Genomic DNA, 6,000 nt, shown 5'->3' with positions numbered 1-6,000 from the left:
GGGACATCCCTCTTTGCTTTTCTGATCTTCAGGCAAGCTTTACTTGTTATATTACAACAAACTTTCACTATACATACCTTACTTATTTCCTGCATCTTGTCTTGGCATTCCCTTTTGGGTGGGTGGGGACAGTGTGTGTGTTTGGTGGGGGGTGGTCTAAGCACCTTAGTTATAGTATAAGCCAAAGAAGACAAATGTGTTTTTGAATTACTAAAATGATAAGACCACCATCTACAGCAGTACAATGCAGGATGAACTGAGACGTTGGATGTTAGCATGGGCTGACCACTAATTTATTGAAACACATACTTGGGGTGGCACAGGTCAAGGCATGGTTTCTCTGTGGCTTTGGAGGCTGTCCTGGAACCAGCTCTTGTAGACCAGTGTGATCTCAAACTCATAGAGATCTGCTTGCCTCTGCCTCCTGAATGCTGGGATTAAAGGTGTGCACCACAACTGCCTGGCATTTTTTCTTTTCTTTTCTTTCTGTTTTGTGTTTTTTTTAATTTTTATTTTTCCATCAATATATGTTTTTATTTAAATTAGAAACATGAATGCTTTACACGTCAGTCCCAGCTCTTTCTCCCACCCCTCCTCCCTTGTGCCTCCACCAACTCCCTCCCCAGCCACCACCCAATCCCCACATCATTCCCCAGGGAGGGTGAGGCCCTCCCTCCTTGGGGGGATTTCCAGAGTCTGTCATTTCATCCAGGGCAGGACCTAGGCCCTTCCCCATGGTTCCAGGCAAAGAGAGCATCCTTCCATGTAGAATGGGCTGCCAGAGTTCTTTGGCACAGCATGGTAAACACTAATCTACCCAAGGCCCCAGAGATCTGAGGCTTCATCACTGGCACTACATTTATGGAGTCTGGATCAGTCCCCTGTTAGCTTCTCAGCCATCAGTCTGGTCTTCAAGTGATCCCCCTTGTCCGGTCAGCTGTTTTTGTGGGTTTCACCACCATGGTATTGTCCCCTTTGCTCATCATTCCTCCATCTCTGGCACTGGGTTCCAGGAGCTCATTTCAATGTTTGGCTCTGGGTATCTGTCTCTCCTTTCATCAGTCACTTGATGAAGGTTCTAGGATGGCATATGAAGTAGTCATCAACCTTATCATCAAGGAGGGGCTATTAATGTAGTCTCTCCACTATTGCTTAGTTTGCCAGTTGGTGTTATCCTTATAGATCTCTGAAAATATCACTAGTGCCAGCTCTTTCCACAAACCTATAATGACTCCATCTATTATGGTATCTCTCATCCTGCTCTCCTCTATTCTTACCTTGACTCAACCTTCCTGCTCTCCCATGCCTTCTTCTCCCCTCCTCTTATCCCCCTCTGTTTTTCCTGTTTCTCTATCCCCTCCCCTAATGTTCCCAATCTGCTCAAGAAATATTGCCTCATTCTAGTTCTCTGGGGTATCATGCATATTTCTTGGGAACCTCCCTGTTTCCCAGGCTCACTGGCACTGGGATTGTAGGCTGACATTCCCTTGATCCATATCTAAAATCCATATATGTGTGAGTATATACCATGTTTGTCTTTTTGTGATTGGGTTACCTCACTCAGGATGGTTTCTTCTAGTGCCATCCATTTGCCTGCAAATTTCAAGATTCCGTTGTTTGTTTCCACTGAGTAGTACTCCATTGTGTAAATGTACCACACTTTCTCCATCCACTCTTCAGTTGTGGGGAATCTAGGTTGCTTCCAGGATCTAGCTATTACTTATAATGCTGCTATAAAGATAGTGGAAGAGACATCCTTGTTGTGTAAATGGGCATCTTTTTGGTATATGCCTAAGAGTGGAATTGCTGGGTCTTGTGGTAGACTGAGTCCCATTTTTCTGAGGAATCTCCATACTGATTTCCAAAGTGGCTGTACAAGTTTGCACTCCTATCAGAAATGGATGAGTGTTCCCCTTTCTCCACATCCCCTCCAGCATAACCTGTCATTGGTGTTTTTGATGTTAGCCATTCTGACAGGAATAAGATATCTCAGTGTTGTTTTGATTTGCATTTTCCTAATGCAAAGGATGTTGAGCACTTTCTTAATTTATAAAGAACTCAAGAAGCAAATCTCCCAAACACCAAAGGATCCAATTAAAAAGTGGGGGAGTGAAATAAATAGAGAATTCTTAACAGAGGAGTCTAAAATGTCTGTTTTGGGTTTTTGAGACAGGGTTTCTCTGCATTTCTTTGGAGCCTGTCCTGGAACTCGATCGGTAGGGCAGACTTGCATTGAAATCACAGTAATCAGGCTGCCTGTGCCTCCCCTGTAGTGGGATTTAAGGCATGAGCCTTCTTTTCAGAATCCAAGTTCCTGAAATTTCTCTCCCCAAGTCACAATTGCCATATTTGCTTTTGACTTGTTGGGTTTCTGTTAGATATAGGACACTGGCATCAAATTTAGTTTGCTTTTGTTGGTATAAATTGACGCTGGAGTTATTCGTAGTTAAATTGAGGGGAGGCTACCTGATTTTATCTGAAGGCCTCAGACTCACTGTGTGGGACAGATACCGGGATGCAGAATCCTCCTACATTCAGTTCTGTTTTAGGCAGGCAGCAATCATGTGGATAGGCTGTGTGGAGACAATCTGTGAAGATGTTGGATATTGGTTTGCTGTACATTGCTTTTATTATGTTTAAGCATGTGTCTGTTATCTCTAATCTCTCCAAGACCTTTGTTATGAAGGGTTGTTGAATTTTATCAAATGGTTAGTCAGCATCTGTTGAGATGATTATGTGGTTTTCCTTCATCCCAGGGATGCAGGGATGGTTCAACATGTGAAAACCTGTCAATATAATCAACCATATAAACTACCTAGAAAAGAAAAACTACAAATTATTCTTTTAGAATAGCCTAGTAGAATATTTATATTTATGTGTGGATATTTGCAAACAGTTCTCTTTTTTACATTATTAACGGAAAAGTTCTTCAACATAACATTCATCCATTCTCACTTCCATGTTAAATGCTTTCCTATTCAAGAGAGTGGCACATAAAACTAGTGATTTGACATTCCCAATCTCTAAATATATTTGAATCCAAAGGTATATTTTGTTTAAACACTGATATTTAAAAGTTAAATTTTTACCCAACATTAATATGCCATCTGAGACATTGGCATTATGTTATGTAAATACAGCACTCTGAAAACTGTTTGACAGTTTGGGAGCAAATACCTTTAATGTCTCCACTGGTTAGGGAAAGACAGGTGGATCTCAGTGCATTATAGGATAGGCTGTGAGTTTTATGACAGCCAGCTTCATGGTGAGATTTGTGTCAGGAAAAAATAGGAAAAAGAAATGTGTCTTCTTGTGCTGAGTCCTTAATTTTGTGTCTTAAAACCTAGAAAAACACAGTATGCTGTGTTATGGTATCAGATCACACTATTTTCACAGTTAGAAACAGCATTACAAAACAGATAGTGTTGATACTAGCCTTTAATCCTAGGATTTGGAAGCAGTGACAGATAGAGCTTGGAGTTCCTTGCCAGCCTGGTATACAGTGGGAGTTTAAGGATAGCTGTGATTAAACAGAGAAACCATGTCTCCAGGGGGTGGGGAATAAGAACAATAAAAAGATATTATCATACTGCATAAAATTTGAAAGCATCTTTTGAATATCTACCATAACACACCTACATTAGAAAAATCTCTACAAGAGTCTTCTTGGTCCAAAATAAGCTCTGTTCATGGACACATGCCATCCTTGTTCATTTTGGCTCTTGTGTTTGCTGTGTTTGAGAACTGAACACATGGTGTAGCTCTGTCTTTCCCAGGACTCACCACATATAACAGGCTGTACTGGACCTCAAGAGTTCCATCTCCCTCAGTCTCCCGAGGACTAAGATTAAAGGTGTGCCTCAAAACAATTGTTGAAGCTTGGGGGCTAGGGAGAAGTAAACCATAGAAGCCAGGGAGTGGAGGCTGACCCCCTTAATCCCAGTCCAAGGGATGAGAAAACAAGCTTACAGCAGTTAAAGGCCACCAGAGACTACCAGAGTTTAAATCAGTCTCAATGGGAAATGGATATCACACCTTTAATACCAGTACTTGTGGGTTACACACCTTTAATCCAAGCACTATGGAGGTGGAGACAGGAGTTAATTTGTCTGGGTGGAGAGAGGTATATAAGGCAGGAGCATGCACACCTCAGCCCATTCAGTCTGAGAACTCCTAGAAACTGGATCTCACCCGTTAGGCCTGAGGATTCAGTAGAGGTAAGAAGTCTCATTAGGGGCAGTCTGTTTAACTTCTATGATTTTTCAACCTTAGCAGTGATATCTGACTCTGGGTTTATTAAGACTAACTAGATTTTTGGCTATAAAACATGTTGTGTTCAGTTGTGTGGTTTGTTGAGGTCCAGTGGTGTGACTGTTGACTTCCCACAGGAGGAGAGTCAATGCCTACAGCCTGATTTCAGGTTTTTTTGTTTTCGTTTTTTTTTTTTTTTTTGGTTTTATGAGACAGGATTTCTCTGCATTGTTTTGGAGGCTGTCGGTCCAGCTGGGCCTTGAACTCACAGAGATCCTCCTGCCTCTGCCTCCCGAGTGCTGGGATTAAAGGCTTGTGCCACCATCGCCCAGCCGTCAGGGTTTTTTAAACTGAAAATGGATGCTGCACAATTGCATTCTGCTTTCTTTTGGTAACAATAGTTTCTTTGCAGTCTCCCTTGCATCTCCTCAGGGAAGAGTATTTAAATTCTGGTCCGTCTCAAGTCCTCTGGCTGTGACTGTAGCACATGGCTTCTTCAGCAGTAGGGACTCACCTGTGGGAGGCAAATGTGGACAACCCCAGTAGCCTGTACTGTTTTTGGATTCTCAAGGACAGCCGTGACCAATAACTTCAAAGCAGGCTGCTGTGGGTGGTTTGATAGAAAATCTGTGACTGTTGTGAGGAGAATCATGAACTGAGATGGGAAATTTTCATTTATGCTCTAACTGAACATGCTTACAGAGACATACGTGTATTGTAGGCATTTTTGGTGGTTGATAACAGTAAGATTCCTTATGACTTTTTTCCTGAGATCATTACTGACATTTCACTCACCTGTGTTTATGTCTCTCCCTTCTCCATACTTTTCACACACGCATGCATGCACGTACACACACTTTATTATAGTTTCCCCCTTTTTAGCCCCTTGTTCCCAATTTTTATTATGTCTATTATTCTGTCTTACCTCACAGTGGTCTCATTTTACATCTCTGGTTCCTAAAGTTACTCAATGTTGTGCAGTCACATCTAAAGATTTCCTATAAGAACTTCCTATAAGAGAGAAGATGCAATCTCTGTCCTTCTGGGTATGGGTTTCTCCACTCATTATGATCTTTTCTTAGTCCATCCATTTATCTGAAAAGATCCTGATTTCAATTTCTTTAGAGCTGAATAGTATTTCATACTGTATGTGTAGCACATTTTCACTATCCATTTGTCCAATCCGGGGACATTTAGGATGTTTCATTTTACACATATAATAGAGAACAATAAATATGCCTGAACAAGTACCTGTGAAGAAGGATGCTAAGTCCTTTGAGAATATGTCAAGGAATCAAAGGGCTGGGATGACTTGCTAAATTTACTTAAGTTGAGGATTTATGTATTTGAAATTTATTTTTCACATGTTCTCACAGGTAAATCCTCTGATTCTCTTGTATAAATTTTGCCTCTAATTATTGTCTGCAAAACTGTTTTAGTGAAATGAATTATCTTAACTTTAGAGTATCTTGAAATTCACTTATGCCTCTATCAATTTTAAGATAGATGTTTTTTCCAAATGTAATAATATAGTTGATACTGATTTTCCCTTCAACCTTTAGATGTCAACCAAGGTTCTCTGGATTTAGGATCATTGTCTGAACACATAGTATTTTGGTTGCTTGGGATTTTTCATGTGAATTGACATTTTCTCTAACAGCTCTCAATATTAATTTTTTTCTTTTTTTCTTTTCTCCCTTATATGACAGGAGAGCAAGCCATCTATCTACTCATTGTTCCTGAAAGAGA

The sequence above is a fragment of the Mesocricetus auratus genome, unplaced genomic scaffold (genome assembly GCF_017639785.1).
Source record: "Mesocricetus auratus isolate SY011 unplaced genomic scaffold, BCM_Maur_2.0 Super-Scaffold_100037, whole genome shotgun sequence".
In the NCBI taxonomy this organism is placed as follows: Eukaryota; Metazoa; Chordata; class Mammalia; order Rodentia; family Cricetidae; genus Mesocricetus; species Mesocricetus auratus.
The sequence above is the reverse complement of the archived record's forward strand: the minus strand, read 5'-3'. Positions refer to the sequence as shown.